General features: G+C 41.4%; 1 protein-coding gene and 5 non-coding genes across 6 annotated transcripts in view; 1 reads left to right on the forward strand and 5 right to left on the reverse strand.

Annotated features, from left to right (window-relative positions):
- ZSCAN12 (zinc finger and SCAN domain containing 12) overlaps positions 1-17,866 on the reverse strand; it is an 80,175-nt gene extending 62,309 nt beyond the window's left edge. The window contains exon 1 of the mRNA XM_025295818.3: positions 17,759-17,866. The gene's annotated coding sequence lies outside the window, so the exon portion shown is untranslated. The remainder of the gene's footprint in view (positions 1-17,758) is intronic.
- TRNAT-UGU lies at positions 1,753-1,826 on the reverse strand. Its single transcript has one exon. It is a non-coding gene; the product is annotated as a tRNA-Thr (tRNA).
- On the reverse strand, positions 5,778-5,859 carry TRNAL-AAG. The gene has a single exon. It is a non-coding gene; the product is annotated as a tRNA-Leu (tRNA).
- TRNAM-CAU lies at positions 10,895-10,967 on the forward strand. The gene has a single exon. It is a non-coding gene; the product is annotated as a tRNA-Met (tRNA).
- On the reverse strand, positions 13,766-13,839 carry TRNAT-CGU. Its single transcript has one exon. It is a non-coding gene; the product is annotated as a tRNA-Thr (tRNA).
- On the reverse strand, positions 14,341-14,412 carry TRNAA-AGC. The gene has a single exon. It is a non-coding gene; the product is annotated as a tRNA-Ala (tRNA).
- Positions 17,867-17,912: the final 46 nt, after the last annotated feature.

A 17,912-nucleotide genomic window follows, 5' to 3' on the forward strand; every position in this document is an offset into this window, starting at 1 on the left:
CATTAATTCCATCTTAACAGGGCTTCCCTGGTGACTCAGACAGTAAAGAATCTGCCTGCAATGCAGGAGGCCTGCATTTGATCCCTGAGTCAGGAAGATCCGCTGGAAAAGGGAATGGCTACTCACTCCAACCCACTCCAGTATTCTTGTCTGGAGAATTCCATGAACATAGGAGTTTGGCTGACTACAGTCCTCGGGGTCACAAAGAGCTGGTCATGACTGAGACACTATCACTTTTCACTAGCTGACTAATACACTATGTTTAAATCTAAAGAATCAGGGCATGAAGAGAGCATGTCCAAGGCAAAAAACAAAAACAAACAAACAAAACCAAAACCAACCAAATAACAGAGTCTAGGAGATGGAGAAGATTAATTCAGTTTGTCTATATGGCCTGCTCACTTTTTCATAGAGAACCTCCTACATAGACTTCTGAGGTTTTATATTTTCCTCCTCCCTAAGTTAAATGCATTAAGCAACTGTTCACTGGGCTGATTATCTTCCAGCAGAAAACAGAAAGTTATCTCGGGATCCCCAACCAATAGGACTAAGGATTGAGATCAGTCTAAGTCGCTTTATTTTATTTAGCTCTGTGGCCAAAAACTTCATTCTTGACTCTAATGAAATAGAAGATAGATATCATGAGAAAAACATGGATTCCAGAATTAGATCTGAATTTGAAATTTAACTTTGTCACTTTGTTACCGTGAATATTATTGAATCTGTTTCCTCATCTTTAAAGAACTGATTATAACACATATTTGACAGGATTGTTGGGCTAATTAGATGACAGTATGTCTGGAAACTCTTGGAATGTAGCAGACTTCCAATAATGGTAACTTGATGATAATGAGAGTAAGCAGATGTTCATGAATCAGTACAAAAGTGCTAAAGAGTATACAAAAGTGACCTCACTTTCAGTTCTGTTCTGTGTGCAATATTTTAAGCTGGATACTTGCAAATGTGATTCATTTACTTCAAAAATCACTTGGAGTGCTTGTGAAAAACACACATCTCTGGGACGTCCACCAAAACAGAATTAAAACCTCTGGGGATGAGTTTTAACTAGTTCCCAAGGCAATTTAAATGTATATTGGGCTTGGGAATCATTGCATTATAGAATCATTCTGTTGTTTTCTTTTTAATTATAAAATTAAAGTTTAGGTTCTAGTGGGGCCAATTTATGTATTCCCTTTGGGACTAAAGCCCTTCCATGAAGACTGAAGGAATATAAGCAAATGTAAATTACCATTATTATAATGTAGTAATATTTGGAAAATCATATATAAAACAGATAACATAATGCTGAGTTCCCTAAAATCACTAATAAGTTGCATGGGAGCTCAGAAATAGGCTTTAAGAGTTGGTACAGTTTTGTTGCCACCCCCCACTCCCCACCTCCCAGTTAGAAATGAGAGGACAAATAAAGATGAAAAACAAAAGGCCATTTTTTTTGCTTCCATAAAGTGACCCACCATCTTCTCTTCCAAGTTTTGTTTGTTTGTTTGCTCGTTTCTGGCTCCAACCCTGCAAGGATGAACCCTCATCTCCTGCATTGGAAGGGCAGTGTCTTGAGGCCGGAACGTCGGCAAGTTCTCACCTTTTCTTTAGAACTGAGAATTTTTGCAGTTACAGCTGCTTTTGCATGATTTAATCAAAATTTACAGTAATATCTAGTACACTGGAGAATTAGAAGCAGTGGGGAGTTAATGAAGAATTTGGGCCCCTATGAAGGGGGGAGAAAAAAGGCAGAGGCCCCACTGGGATTCGAACCCAGGATCTCCTGTTTACAAGACAGGCGCTTTAACCAACTAAGCCATGGAGCCCGCACGTAAGCCCACCTTATATTCGGTCTGTCCTTACCGTGAGATTAAATATTCTTGAGGCAGTTTGTGGGATTCAGAGCAGTTTACTATGAGAAAAAAGACAAACTTCAAGAAGACGTTTTGCTTACTTAGACGCGCTGCATAACAAATACAAGCTGGAAAAGTTTCGGGCAGCTTGAATGTTGGAACCAACAGGACTTAACTAATTCAATGGGAATCGTCAATAAAAGTCGGAGCTACTCACTTTTTCTAAAAGGGATGCTGCTACTGCTAAGTCGCTTCAGTCGTGTCCGACACTGTGCGACCCCATAGACGGAAGCCCACCAGGCTCCCCCGTCCCTGGGATTTTCCAGGCAAGAACACTGGAGTGTGTTGCCATTTCCTTCTCCAATGCATAAAAGTGAAAAGTGAAAGTGAAGTCGCTCAGTCGTGTCCGACTCTCAGCGACCCCATGGACTGCAGCCCACCAGGCTCCTCCGTCCATGGGATTTTCCAGGCACGAGTACTGGAGTGGGGTGCCATTGCCTTCTCCCTAAAAGGGATAAATTCTTCTAAAAGCAAACTTTGATGTTACTGCACCTCGACTTTCGTAACTAAGTTTCTTCATTCCAGTATCCTAAGTGAGGTGCTCTAAAAATGGAACTCCACTAACTAGTCTAAGCTCTTTAGACCGCCGAGTCGGGGCACCTAGCGTTCCTACACGTTTGCACTCAGCAAGCGGTGACTTGAAGGGGAAGGACCGCGAGCGGAGAAGGCGGCTGGAAGTGTAGAGTTAAGCTACAGTCAGGCATATCGCTCTCTAAAAATCCAAAAACGCCAGTGTCAAGGTGGTTGTAAAGACTCAGATCACACAACCACAGTTGTAAAGCCCCTTGGAGTGCTGAACGGGGAGAGGGCCTAACGGTCCCCTGCGCACCACAGAGTGTTCACTGGATCCACGTACCATCCTCCTTAGGTGGAGAGCCTTACAGTTCCAGAGAACCACCCACTGAACCCTACCCACCAAGGGCCCGCTTTCCAGAGCAACAGGTCCTCAACTCGCAAAGAAGGCAATGCCTTCTTCCCTCTAACCAGGTTCCTGCACTCCGCTATGACCCGCCCTTCCCTCTCCCAAGTCGCATCCCCGGAGAGGACAGGCCGAGATCTAGGTCTGAGGTTAGTACCTTGATCGCGACTTCGGTCCACCTGAACGCCCAGAAGGCGACAGAGGTAGCTGACCGAGGGGAATCGTGGTAGGATAAAGCAGGTGAGGCTCGCACGTGGGCCTCTGATATTCCCAAGTGTAGGAATCAAAGCTCCTATTTTGTACAAAGGAAGCAGAAAAAGCAGTCTATTTAAAACTACAGAAGTTTCTTAATATGTTTTTGAAATGAGAAAAATGTTTAATTAAAAGCCCTTTTGGAGGTAGTGTGGGATCCCTTCTAGGATGCAGAATTAAGTCTCTAATTTCTGTAGAAACATGGGTTCAGACCCCACTGCCATATCCCAGGCCCCACACGTCCGCAAACGGAACCTAAGTAAATAGACTCTTCCTTAAAAGCTAAAGGAAAACTCCTGCTTCCGGAATTAGTTTAGATAAGTAGAGTTCTTTCACCGAGGGCAAGTAGCTAAAGGTGGGGGGAGGGGGGCGGTGCAGCTCAGTCGTGTCGGACTCTTTCTGACCCTATGGATTGTAGCCCACCAAGCTCCTCTGTCTATAGAATTCTCCAGGCAAGAATACTGGAGTTGCCATTTCCTTCTCTAGGGTGGGAAACCTTCCTAATCCAGTCCTTTTCTCTGTCTTAGTTCGTGGAGTTTCCCAGAGACATTCAAACTAAAGAACTACAATGAAATATTTTCTATCAAGCAGACTGGTAAAAAAAAAAAAAAAAAAAAAATAATTGTTTGTAGTAGTGTTGCCTATTAGCACTTGAAGTCATTGTATGAGTTTCCTATGGTTTTTGTAACTAATTACCACAGCTCAGTAGCTTTAAAGAACAGAAATTAATTTCCCCACAGTTCTGGAGGTCGGAAGTCCAAAGTCAGTATCACTGGGCAGAAATCAAGGTTTTGACAGGGTCATACTCCCTGTGGAGGCTGTAGGGGAGAATCTGTCCTTGTCTCTTCCAGCGTTTGGTGGCTACCAGCCTTCCTTGATTTGTAGTTGCATTTCCTCTGCCTTTATATTCACATCGTCTTCTGTTCCATAATCTCCCTATGCCTCTCTCCTTTAAGAACACTTGGCATGGCATTCAAGCTCCATCTGGATAATCCAGGATAAATTCCCCATCTCAAGATCCTAAACTCAATCCCCTCTGCAAAGACGCTCTCATTTTTAATTTTTTGCCATATAAGGTAATGTTGACAGCTTCCAGGAATTAGGATGAAAATATTTTTTGAAGGATCATTTTTTTTTCAGTCTGCCCTACAGAAGTAACATCCTGATTCCTTCACCTACAGACAAGAGATTAGCTGGTTATAACTTCAGTTTCTTTCTCTTAATAAAATAGGAATAATATTATGAACTTTCTTATATATATTACTGAGAATATAAAAGAACTATGACAATATCTGGGGCTCTGTAAGAATTTAATGGCTGTTAATTCTCAATGTCACAGCACTGTTCTGTGTGGGTCATGGTGTCAAGGAAATAAGCCCTTCCTTGGCTCTCTGGGGATAAATTAGTAACATTTAGGAAAGACTAAGACAAGAACCACCAAAATTACCATCACACACATTTAATTTAGCAATTGCATTTTCAAAAATTTCTCTAATACACACACTTATGAAATGCAGATATTATTTATTTGTGTTGTTTATATTGTTAAATGTGGCTTGTTAAATAAAAATATATCCATAACATGGAATATTTTTGAGACAAAAGGAAAATAAGCTATTTCTAAGCTGATATGGAAATGGAGGCTTAAAACTCAACATTCAAAAAACAAAGATCACAGCGTCTGGTCCCATCACTTCATGGCAACAAGATGGTAAAACCTTGGAAATGGTGACAGATTTTATTTTCTTGGGTTCCAAAATCACTGCAGATGGTGACTGCAACCGTGAAATTAAAAGACGCTTGCTCCTTGGAAGAAAAGCTATGACCAACCTAAACAGCATATTAAAAAGCAGAGACATTAGGTTGCTAACAAAAGTCCCTATAGTCAAAGGGTTTTTCCAGTAGTCAGGTATAGATGTGAAAGTTGGACCATAAAGAAAGCTGAGCACCGAAGACTTGATGCTTTTGAACTGTGGTGTTGGAGAAGACTCTTGAGAGTCCCTTGGACTGCAAGGAGATCCAACCAGTCAATCCTAAGGAAATCAGTCCTGAATATTCATTGGAAGGACTGATCAGAAGCTGAAGCTCCAATACTTTGGCCACACGATGAGAAGAACTGACTCATTGGAAAAGACCCTGATGCTGGGAAAGATTGAAGGTGGGAGGAGAAGGGGATGACAGAGAATGAGATGGTTGGATGGCATCATGGACTCAATGGACATGAGTTTGAGTAAGCTCTGGGAGTTGGTGATGGACAGGGAGGCCTGACGTGCTGCAGTCCATGGGGTCGCAAAGAGTCTGACATGACTGAGTGACTGAACTGAACTGAACTGAAAAGGCAAGGTGCAATAGAATAGATTTGAAAAGTGCAAAATATGAGAAAAATAATAGGCTTCTTCTGGTTTGCATGCAAAAAGCACATCTTTAACTTCAGGCGTTAAGTTATCATTCCTTATATGTTTGTGAGAGGAATCAGAATCCAGTGCTGGAGTGGAATGAAATAGGATGAAGACTGATTTTCAATTAATACATTCTAATAACTATCAACCAATTTCTGCTTATCTAATAACTATCAAAGTTCTGCTTATTTCTTATCTGTAAGAACATTTCAAAACCATTTGACATACTCTCTTCCGTAGAAACTTTTAAAGGGGTCACACGACTGCTTTAAAGAAATGGGTCTACAATAGAGATGGCAGCGGTGGGATTCGAACCCACGCCCCCGAAGAGACTGGAGCCTTAATCCAGCGCCTTAGACCGCTCGGCCACGCTACCACATAAGTACCCCACCTCAAACTTCTTCTTAGCAGTTTAAAAGACTTGCACAAACCTGTGTTATTTTTCCTATTTCCCCCCTCTACATACAACTCTGTCATCTCATCCACGAATAAAATCCGCAAACAGGTTCCTACTTTAGGAGATTCACATTTGCCTTCTGTGCTATTTTTCTGATACTCGAAAGTAAAGGCAGAAGCAGCCAATGCATAATATCCCTCAAACTCGAAGTCATAAACTCGAATCAGTCATTAAAAAAAAAAAAAGGATGAGAAATCGCCGGCACAGCACCCACCGAAACTAGGGATGCAGAGATCAGGAGTCTCCAATTTGTCAACTGCGTTTGGGAGTCAGCAGTGGGAAGTTATTTTTTATTTCTTCACCTAGAAAACAGAGACGCTCTTCTCCCCGCTCACACGGAACTTCAGTCAGAGTTTGTGTGTGTGTGTGTGATTTCTTACTAAAGAAAACAACCGTGCAAACCGACCTACTTTTCGCTGAATGTGATCATGTTCTTAATTTACAAAGTTCAGGGAGGGGATTAGTTTGCTTTCAGTACGTGGTGTAGCATACTCTCCAAGCCCAGAGACGACTTGCTCTACCCGCTCCAACCTCACCTATGCGAACTTCGCGAGTCCCCGGGTCTCCTCCCCACATAATCCCTGTCTCCAGACGGCTCATCCTTTAGCTGAACAGCCTGATCCATTATATGCTGCACCGTTTAGGTGAGCCCTACTATGATCAGGGGAAGTGGTGTGTAATTCTTCAAAAGGTCTGATTATTTTATATACAGGGAAAAAATGGTCTTTTTTTTTTTAAAAAATGAGATTCAGTTCAGTTCAGTCGCTCAGTCGTGTCCGACTCTTTGCGACCCCATGAATCGCAGCATGCCAGGCCTCCCTGTCCATCACCAACTCCCGGAGTTCACTCAGACTCACGTCCATCGAGTCACTGATGCCATCCAGCCATCTCATCCTCTGTCGTCCCCTTCTCCTCCTGCCCCCAATCCCTCCCAGCATCAGGGTCTTTTCCAATGAGTCAGCTCTTCGCATGAGGTGGCCAAAGTATTGGAGTTTCAGCCTCAGCATCAGTCCTTCCAATGAACACCCAGGACTGATCTCCTTCAGAATGGACTGGTTGGATCTCCTTGCAGTCCAAGGGACTCACAAGAGTCTTCTCCAACACCACAGTTCAACTTCAGCTCTCAGCTTTCTTCACAGTCCAACTCTCACATCCATGCATGACCACTGGAAAATCCATAGCCTTGACTAGACAGACCTTTGTTGGCAAAGTAATGTCTCTCTGCTTTTGAATATGCTATCTAGGTTGGTCATAACTTTCCTTCCAAGGAGTAAGCATCTTTTAATTTCATGGCTGCAATCACCATCTGCAGTGACTTTGGAGCCCAAAAAATAAAGTCTGCCACGGTTTCCACTATTTCCCCATCTATTTCCCATGAAGTGATGGGACCAGATGCCATGATCTTCGTTTTATAAATGTTGAGCTTTAAGTCAACTTTTTCACTCTCCACTTTCACTTTCATCAAGAGACTTTTTAGTTCCTCTTCACTTCTGCCATAAGGGTGGTGTCATCTGCATATCTGAGGATATTGATATTTCTCCTGGCAATCTTGATTCCAGCTTGTGCTTCTTCCAGCCCAGCGTTTCTCATGATGTACTCTGCATAGAAGTTAAATAAGCAGGGTGGCAATATACAGCCTTGACATACTCCTTTTCCTATTTGGAAGCAGTCTGTTGTTCCATGTCCAGTTCTAACTGTTGCTTCCTGATCTGCATATAGGTTTCTCAAGAGGCAGGTCAAGTGGTCTAGTATTCCCATCTCTTTCAGAATTTTCCACAGTTTATTGTGATCCACACAGTCAAAGGCTTTCTATATTTTTTAAAGAGAAAATGTATGGAAAAGTATCAAAGGAGAGTGCCTGAGAGCAATTTGAAAGTAGAGACTAGTTAGGATATATTCAGTCTACTACTATTGCTGACATCACTTAATCCATGATGGAGGGACAGGGATGTTTTTTAAAAGTAACTGAAATAGTCTGTGAAATATTTGGGATCTTAGGGTAAAAAGTACAGCATTTTGAAGGTAAACTTTTGTTACAAAGTGTTGCTAAATGAACTAAATAATGTAGAATTTTAATGAAGTAATCACATAACATTTTATCAATAATAAAATATTCCTGTTCAGTAGAAAACTGAAATTTTATCTGTGATTGTTAGTTCTGTAAAATCACAGATGATTGCCGGAAGCCACCACGGGAGATCCCACCCATGACAAAGGTCATGCGGAGAGAACCTGACAGGCAAAGGCGGATCAGGCCTCAAGGGACCCCCTGAATCTGCTCGAGCATCCACCCCAAAACCAAAATCTGTCTGTCTTACTATTTTGTGCCTTTCACCAACTCTTCTGACATTAACAGGGGCTATCCCCGACCACCTTTCTCTGGAAAAAGTCAACTTAGGGTTTTAGTTAATAAGTCTCCTGGGCATGAAAGGAGTATTTCTATTTTAACCCCTCTGTTGGCATTCTAGCTTGCCTGACAGGTTTATCCATACTCTTGCAATTAACACACTTGATTGTTCGCAACTCCCCAACCTTGAAAGGCACAGGAAGCCAAAACATTCTAAAAATCCTAATGAGCATAGAGTCCTTTAAGGGATGAAAAATTATTAGAATAGATAGTACTGGTAAAGGGCTTCATTATTGGGCCAATGCTTGCTGCCAAGTTCCCATATCCCTTATCCATTGTGCACCTGGGAATGCGTTAGTTAACATAGTTGGAATGTAAGAAAAACAAGTAGTAGCCTTGTAATTAACCACATCAGACCTTTGAGCTAATTGGTTCTTTCTTTGTTGTGACCCACTGCACCTTTGCTCTGTGAGAATGTAACTGTTTAGTACTTTCTGAGGCTGGGAGAAATAAAGAAGAAACACTTTAAGGGAAAACAAGCTTTCTGGCTGATCAGCCTTTATCAATAAAGGGTCATAAAATGTTCACAGGCCTCCAAGGCCACACGATAATGTACACAACATTGTTTATGGGAAAGGTATGCAGAAAAAATCCTGGTTTTGATAAAGACAAAACAGATGTAATGTTTGGGCTGACTCTATATGACTTTGCATCTTTCATTTCCCTCTATGTACAACTCAAGGTATAAAAGTTCCTTTTGAAAATAAAGTTATGGGCCTCGCTCACCAAAGCTTGGTCTCCCCGAGTCGTTCTTTTTTCCTTTTCTCTCTTTTTCTCTCTCTGTTTTTCTTTCAGGATGACTCCTTGGAACACAGGAGCTATATTGGCTTTCTGTGTTAATCAAGGAAGATCAAGCCTCTTTCTCTTTGCTTTTTTTACTTTCCTTATTGCCTATGCCATCATCCTGAGAGTACCCCTGGATCCTGCTGGGGCTGGACCCCGGCAGATGATAACCACTCTGTCACTACACCTTACTAGCACAGGGCTTGACACATCATAGGTACTCAGGAAATTTTTAGTCAGTTGTATAGTACCCATACATTAAGGTAGGGGTTTTCATCCAATAAAAACTTACTGAAACCATACAATGTACCAGTCACTATTTTAAGTTCTAGGATGGGAATGGTGAACAAGAAAAATACAAAGTCAATGCCCTTGTCAAGCTTATATTCTAGAAGAAAAGACAGACAATAAACAATGCAGGACACTGGGGTTTGATCCCTGGATCAGGAAAATCCCCTGGAGAAGGGAATGGCAATCCACTTCAGTATTCTTGCCTAGAAAATTCCATGGACAGAGGAGCCTGGTGGGCTATGTAGTTGATGGGGTCACAAAGAGTCGAACACGACTGAGTGGCTTCATAGTAGTCATAGTTAAGTGAGCCCGAGTTCTACTGCTTCTCATCTACTGAGTAGCCACAAGCCTATCGGCAAGTCACTTAAACTTATTCGGTCTTACTTTTATCATATGTAAATGATATGACAATAATAAAAGTTGCCTACAGTGATAGACGATAGATGGCCACTACATGTAACACACATATAAGAGTACCTTGCCCATAATATGCACTCAATACAGTTTGCTATCATCATTTGTATCATTTATTAGTATTCATTGAACAACTTTTTTGTATGTCGAATTCAGTCTTTTAAATAATACTGTGAAATATTATCCTATTTTACAGATAATGAAGTTTTAAAAAATTGACATATTCTCAAAAAAACCAAGTGAATAATTTTTCCTAACTTAATAGATGGCACACACAAGATTTACACTTCAGTCCTACAATATCTATTTTAGGACATTTTTCACTTTGCCTGATTGAAATCCAGTGCATTGTTTCTCCATTTTCAATCATCTCACCTCATTTCTTCCACCTTATCTCGCCTCTGTTTACATTATTCTGGACTTTTAGCCAGAATAGAAAGGCCTTCAGATCATGGACTTGGTCAGACATGGATTTTAAGGGGAATACTGGCAGACAAGGAAGATGCAGACCTAGATAAGGATACTCCAGCTTCGCCCTCAGCAGAGCTAAGCATATTTCTGTGTCCTCACTGTTTCAGTCTGGAAATCTTCCAGCCTGTGGACCCAACTCAGGCCCCTCGTATCTGTATGCCACTTTCTACACACGTAGTTGTGAAGTAGGGCACAGTGAAATCTAATGAAGTCTGATGTCTGCCAGAAGTAAGTGGTATTTAAAGCATGTGTGTGTGTGTGTTAGTCACTCAGTCATGTTCAACTCTTTGCGACCCCATGGACTGCAGCCCACCAGGCTCCTCTGTCCATGAGATTTTCCAGGCAAGGATACTGGAGTGGGTTGCCATTTAAATCATAGTGGGAGAAAAAAAATTCACCGTGTTGCATATTTATTCGTGGATGAAATCCTGAAATAATTTTGATCATTATGACGTACTCAGAGCAACAGTATATATGCCACAGCACATACTCTTATCTTGCACTCTGTTTGAAAAATATAACTTCTCAGAAAATTTGTATAAACATGAAAGAGAATCGATAGTTCTACCGAAACCTTCTTGCCTCCGAGCCTTCTTAGCGCAGTAGGCAGCGCGTCAGTCTCATAATCTGAAGGTCCTGAGTTCGAACCTCAGAGAAGGCACAGTACTTTTGTGACTCCTACATGCTTTCATTTGAGAAAGAAGCAGGGTAAGGAACAAAATTCCCTATCCCACCAATCAAGTTCTGTGTGAAATCTAGGCCCCAGGACTAACTCCCTGTCAACATGATGCGATTATAAATGGAACTGTAGTCCTTCAAGAAGTTTAGCTGATTTCTTTCGAACCAGGTTCCTTAGGCAGCAAAGCAGTTTTTCAATATGTTTCCTATAACCATATATCTGGATTAGCTGTCTCTGCTGCACTAGAAAATTAGCAAAAATTTATTACCTTAAAATAGCATACTGCCAAGTCACTTCAGTCATGTCCGACTCTGTGCGACCCCAGAGAAGGCAGCCCACCAGGCTCCCCCGTCCCTGGGATTCTCCAGGCAAGAACACCGGAGTGGGCCACCACCTCCTTCTCCAGTGCATGAAAGCGAGAAGTGAAAGTGAAATCGCTCAGTCGTGTCCACCTCTTAGCGACCCCATGGACTGCAGCCCACTAGGCTCCTCCATCCATGGGATTTTCCAGGCAAGAGTACTGGAGTGGGGTGCCATTGCCTTCTCCATAAAATAGCATAAATTTATTATTTTACAACTCTGGAGGTCAGAAGTCTGAAATGGGTCTTGTGGGATTAAAATCAAGGTGTAGCAGAGCTGCCCTCTCTCTAGAGGTCTTGGGGAGAAATTACTCCTTGCTTTTTCTAGCTTCTAGAGGATGCTCCTATTCCTTGACTCATGTTCACATCACTCTGACCTCTCTTCTGTTGTCTCATCTCCTTCTCTAACTCTGACCCAGCTACCACCCTCTTATAAGGACACTTTGATTACATAGAGCCACCCAAATATCCAAGATAATCTCCCTATCTCCAGATTCTTAATCACATTCCTTTTGCCTGGCAAGATAACATATTACCCAGGTTTTAGAGATTAGGAAATGGGCATCTCAGGGTGGGGGGTGTGAGACATAATTACACCTACCATAGTCTACCTGCTGGTCCCCAAAGATTCACACTTGTGTCACATGAAAAAAATATTCACTCCATTCCAATTCTCCCCAAATCTTAACTCATTTCACCATCAACATATCTAAATCTTGTCCTTTCAAAACTTCCAAATATCATCACCTAAATCACCCAGATTTGGAATGAGTGAGGCTCTGTGTATAATCAATTCTTATTTTATTTTATTGATTGCTTCTTTATTGCTAGATATCCTTCTAAAATATTTTATGTGTATTTACTCCACAAGTCCTCCCATTAACTCTGTTAGGTAGGCTTATTACTATTTCTCTTTTATACATGAGGATAGTGATGCCCATTGAGAGAAGGCAATTTACCAAAGCTCCCGTAACTAATAAGTGGAACAGTTGAGATTTGAGTACAGGCAGTGGGAACTAGTTAAATAAAGCCCTAATCAAAATGAACAGAAGTGAGATCCAGGCATTGTTGGGGGAAGGGGCATCAGTTTTCTATTGCTACTCAAGTTCTTAGAGTAATAATAGTAGCCACTTTGTAACCATTTCTAATTAAAAAGTTAAAAAATTATATTTTAACATGTCATTGATTTTATTAAAGAACAGATGACACACTCTGGTTAGTCCAGCTCTATCCTATGCTGTCCCCATACTCTTTCATTGCTTTATTCTTCTCTGCAGACTTCATCAGTATCTTATATGCTTACTTATTTTATATATTAATTTTCTTTATTTTTCATGTCACCCCCAGCAGAATGTGAGATCCGTGACAGCAGTGCTTTTTGTTAGCTTTGTTTGCTACTGTATTTCCTGCCCTTAGAAATATTCCTGGGGTGGTTACTGGAGGCAGCAGGGATGAGGGGTGGCAGGCAAAATGAGTGAACGTGGTCAAAAGGTGCAAACTTCAATTTATGAGATAAATAAGTCCTGGGGATGTAATGCACAGGTTGGTGACTATAGTTAACAATATTGAATTGCATATTTAAAAGTTGCTAAGACAGTAGATCTCAAAAGTTCCCATAATATGGGAAAAAATGTAACTGAAAATAAAAGGAAAGACAGACAGAAATATGCCTGGTATATAAAAAACCAGCAGCTTACATTGTTGAATTAATTGATGAATCAATAGGAGACAAAAAGATAAGGAAGCTCCCTAAGTCTCTAGGGCTGAATCTAAGTTTCCTTAGATATCTGGCAGAATTCTTCAGCTTGCTCTTTTCACAGCGACTTTGTCCTAGCTCTAGGGTGTTTGTATCTAGGACATTTTTCCTTCAAGTTGATCATCATTCCTGAAATACTCTAATGTTTTCCTTAAGAGAGATAGCATGGGAATATACTGTTCTTCCTCATATTCCCTTCAAAATGTCAAGCACGACTCTGCAAACATCCTAATTTTCCTTTGTAGCTAGTAATAGGTTCATTGTTCATTATCTTATTTAATGAAATCAACTGTAGAGCTAGAGATTGTTAGAGTCTAGAGAGATTTATACATATCTTTCTCTCTGGATACTTTAAACAGTAACACACTGTAGGTGATCAAAAACATTTTACCACAGTTTAATGCAAAACCTATTTGAAAAGTGATTGAGGTATAAAGTCACATGCAGTATTAGGTGGCTTGCATTTGAATTGTCATCTCCTAAGAATGTACTTCTTTTTAAAAGTAAGGAATCTGAGGCAGCTGCGATCAAACAATCTATAATGTATCTGATAGAGTTCTAGGGCTGTTAACTTTCGTTGAGAATTTGTGGAGGATCAGCAAGAAGACACAGTTAACTAGCCAAAATAAAATTTTCAGGAGTTTGCCCTACCTTCGAAAAAAGTAAGGCCCTACTGGGAATCGAACCCAGGATCTCCTGTTTACGAGACAGGCGCTTTAACCAACTAAGCCATAGAGCCACCTGAGAGCCTACCGGAGTGTAATCTACCTCATTTTACTTTGCCCCAATAGGGCGCAGGAAAGGGGGAGCTTAAGAAAAAAAAAAAAAAAGACTACACTACCCTGTAGGTGGCTCTGAGATGAATTGAGAAAGTAGCATTGACATATATAAACACTATCACGTATAAAGTGGGAAGTTGCTATATAACACAGGGAGTCCAGCCTGGAGCTCTGTGATAACCTAGAAGGGTGGGGGATGGGAGGTGGAAGGCTAGGGGGAAGGGAGGCAAGTTCCAGAAGGAGGCGATATGTATATAATTACGACTGATTAGCATGGTTGTACGGCAGAAAACAACAGAATATTGTAAAGCAACATTCTCCAATTACAAAAATAAAAGGTTGACAAATAAGTTTGAGCAAATCAGCACGAGTTATGAGTGAAAAGTTTCAACAGGTAGGAAAAACTAAGAACCATTTTGAGTAGTACTGAAGAATTGCTACACAAGAAGCCATTTCCTAACTGGAGGTGCCGGGGATTGAACCCGGGGCCTCGTGCATGCTAAGCACGCGCTCTACCACTGAGCTACACCCCCTACAATGTCACCTACTTTGTGAAAAATATTTAATGCCAATCGCTATCTGCATTATTTTTCAAGAACCCTAGCCTAGTACAGGAGAAGACAATGGCACCCCACTCCAGTACTCTTGCCTGGAAAATCCCATGGAAGGAGGAGCCTGGAAGGCTGCAGTCCATGGGGTCGCTGAGGGTCGGACATGACTGAGCGACTTCACTTTCCCTTTTCACTTTCATGCATTGGAGAAGGAAATGGCAACCCACTCCAGTGTTCTTGCCTGGAGAATCCCAGGGACGGGGCATCCTGGTGGGCTGCCGTCTATGGGGTCGCACAGAGTAGGACACGACTGAAGTGACTCAGCAGCAGCCTAGTACAACCCAGCTCTGTTCTGGATAATCTTGTCCATGCATTTGCCCTCCTCACATGAAGCTCTTGGCTCTACAAGAGTATGAAGAGCTAGAAACTAGACTAACATCTACTGACTTGCAGTGGTTTATTCTGTTCTACTCTAGGGATATAGTTGATTTAAGGAAGGTTCCTTACAACCTTAAAGAAGAAACTATTGCTTTGAAGATTACAAATTTAGAGCAATGTAGTAACAAAGTAACTAGGGAGGAAATTTGTAAACTAGGAAAGGTCAGTTAAGATTTTTGTTTTACAAGTCACTGATAAATTAGAAATCTGAACAACTTATTTCTAGACAAGATGATTGAATTACTGGGTGTGAGTGAGGAGGTGGCCAGCATAAAAAGATCCCCAACTTTTTCTCTGAGGATGGTAAAGAGTGGTTATGATGTCTGTCAAAGACCTTGGGGACTTCCTGAGCTTAAGTTTGACTTGAGAGACCAGTGCCCAAACAAACTAGTCAGACACTTGTTGAATAAAAATTATAAAATCTCATGTATTTTGGCTAGAGTAAGACTCCATACAGGCATTGTGATTTCATTCATAGAAAAATCTAGGGCCGTTTTGTGATCATCAATGTTGCCTGAAAGACTGGTGAGCTAGAAGACACAAGTAACCACATCTTAAAATAGGGCGATTAACTCTTGATTGCTGTCATGGCTCCGTTGTTTGAATAGGAAGGAAACTTTGGGAGCAGTGACTGAACACCAGGAACTGATCACCAGATTCTCTACCTTGTAGAATACTGTGGCAGAAAGCTAAGGGAACAAAAATGTAGCCAATGGCTTCACTGGGATGATTTTTTCTTTCATTGAAATTACCTCAAAACCCCATGTTCTTCTCTATAGAGAACATACATTGTTTTACCCATCAAACTAGAGGAACTGGGGTGAGTGTTTCAACTTTTTTTTTGTTTTATGCCATTTAATTGATTGGTTCCAAACTTTTCTCAAATCTAGGAACAAGTACACTTGAACTGAATCAAGATGTCTTCTCCCAGTGAGTAATAGATGATGCTAACAAAGTAATGCTCAAAATCCTTCAAGCTAGGCTTCAGCAGTATGTGAACTTCCAAAACTGAGGAAGTTCTGGAACTTCTGAACCAAGAACTTCCAGATGTACAAACTGGATTTAGAAAAGGCAGAGGAACCAGAGATCATATTGCCAACATCCGTTGGACCATAGAAAAAGTAAGGGAATTTCAAACAAAACATCTACTTCTGTTTCATTGACTACACTGAACCTTTGTGTGGATCAAGATCAACTAGAAAATTCTTCAAGAGATAGGGATACCAGACCACCTTACTTGCCTCCTGAGACACCTGTATGCAGGATAAGAAGCAACAGTTAGAACTGGACATGGAACAATGGACTGGTTCAAAATTGGGAAAGGAGTACATTAAGACTGTATATCATCACCGTGTTTAAACTTATATGCAGAGTATTTATCATACAAAATGCCAGGCTGGATGACTCACAAGCTGTAATCAACAAAAGCTATGGAAAAAACATAGCTTTGTCTATAGGGACCTTTATTGGCAAGGTGATGTTTCTGCTTTTTAGCAGGTTTGGTATAGGTTTGTCATAGCTTTTCTTCCAAGGAGCAAGTGTCTTTTAATCTCATGGCTGCAGTCACCGTCCACAGTGATTGTGGAGCCCAAGAAAATAAAATCCTCAGATATACAGATGATACCACTCATGGAAGAAAGCAAAGAGGAACTAAAAGCCTCTTGATGAGAGTTAAAGGAGAGTGAAATAGTTGTCTTAAAACTCAACATTCAAAAAACTAAGATTATGGCATCCGGTCCCATCACTTCATAGCAAATAGATGGGGAAAAAGGGGAAAAAGTGACAGATTTTATTTTCTTGAGCTCCAATATCACTGTGGATGGTGACTGCAGCCACAAAATTAAAAGACGCTTGCTCCATGGAAGAAAAGCTATGACAAACCTACAGGGTATATTAAAAAGCAGAGAAATCACTTTGCTAACAAAGTTCCCTGTGGTCAAAGCTGTGGTTTTTCCAGTAATCACGTACAGCTGTGAGAGTTGGACCATAAAGAAGGCGGAGCGATGAAGAATTGATACTTAGGAATTGTGGTGCTGGAGAAGAGTCTCTTGGACTGCAAGGAGATCAAACTAGTCAATCCTAAAGGAAATCAACCTTGAATATTCATTGGAAAGACTGATGATGAAGCTGAAGCTCCAATACTTTAGCCACCTGATGAAAAGAGCTGACTCATCGGAAAAGACCCTGATGCTGGAGAAGGGCAAGAGGAGAAGCAGGTGACAGAGGATGAGATGGTTGGATGGTCGCATGGACTCAACAGACGTGAGTTCAAGCAAACTCCGGGAGACAGTGAAGGACAGGGAAGCCTAGAGAGCTGCAGTCCATGGGATCGCAAAGAGTCGGGCACTACTTAGTCACTGAACAACAACAATCCGGTTGTTGGCTCAGTAGTAAAGAATCCTCCTGGCAATGCACCAGACGGGGATTCCATCCCTGGGTCGTGAAGATTACCTGGAGATAGAAATGGCAACCCAGCCCAGTATTCTTGCCTGGGAAATCCCATGGACAGAGGAATCTGGTGGGCTACAGTCCATGGGTTCGAAAAAGAGTCAGACAGGACCTAGCGTCTAAACAACAACAATCCAGTTGTTAATCTTTTGCCTTCCGAAACTATGCTGTACTATGCCAACTCCAGGGAGATGCTTCACTTTCTAGAACGCGTTGAAGGCAGAAAAATAGGACAGCAACGGTAATAGGCAGGTGGAGCGTTAGACAAGGGTATTTCTGTTATCCCACGGAAAAGAGTCACAGAAACTCGCGGCTAGGAAATAAGTGATAAAGACTATTATATGTATTTTTTTTAATATATGTAATCTAAAAAAAAAAAAAAACTTCAAGGATTTGCAGCAAATAACGGGCCATATGTGATAAAGTAACTCATTTGAGGTACCTGAAGGCGCCAGACTGGTGGGAGGAGGAACCTGCATCTTTCGGGTGGAGCCGAGGGGCTGGACTCAGGGGCCATCTTCCTTCAGCTACAGGTGTCAGCCCGTGCAGTTTCTCTTCAAATCCCGCGCTGTCATTCTCAAGAGCACGGTCAAAAT

This window comes from Bubalus bubalis, chromosome 2, assembly GCF_019923935.1.
Source record: "Bubalus bubalis isolate 160015118507 breed Murrah chromosome 2, NDDB_SH_1, whole genome shotgun sequence".
Taxonomy (NCBI): Eukaryota; Metazoa; Chordata; class Mammalia; order Artiodactyla; family Bovidae; genus Bubalus; species Bubalus bubalis.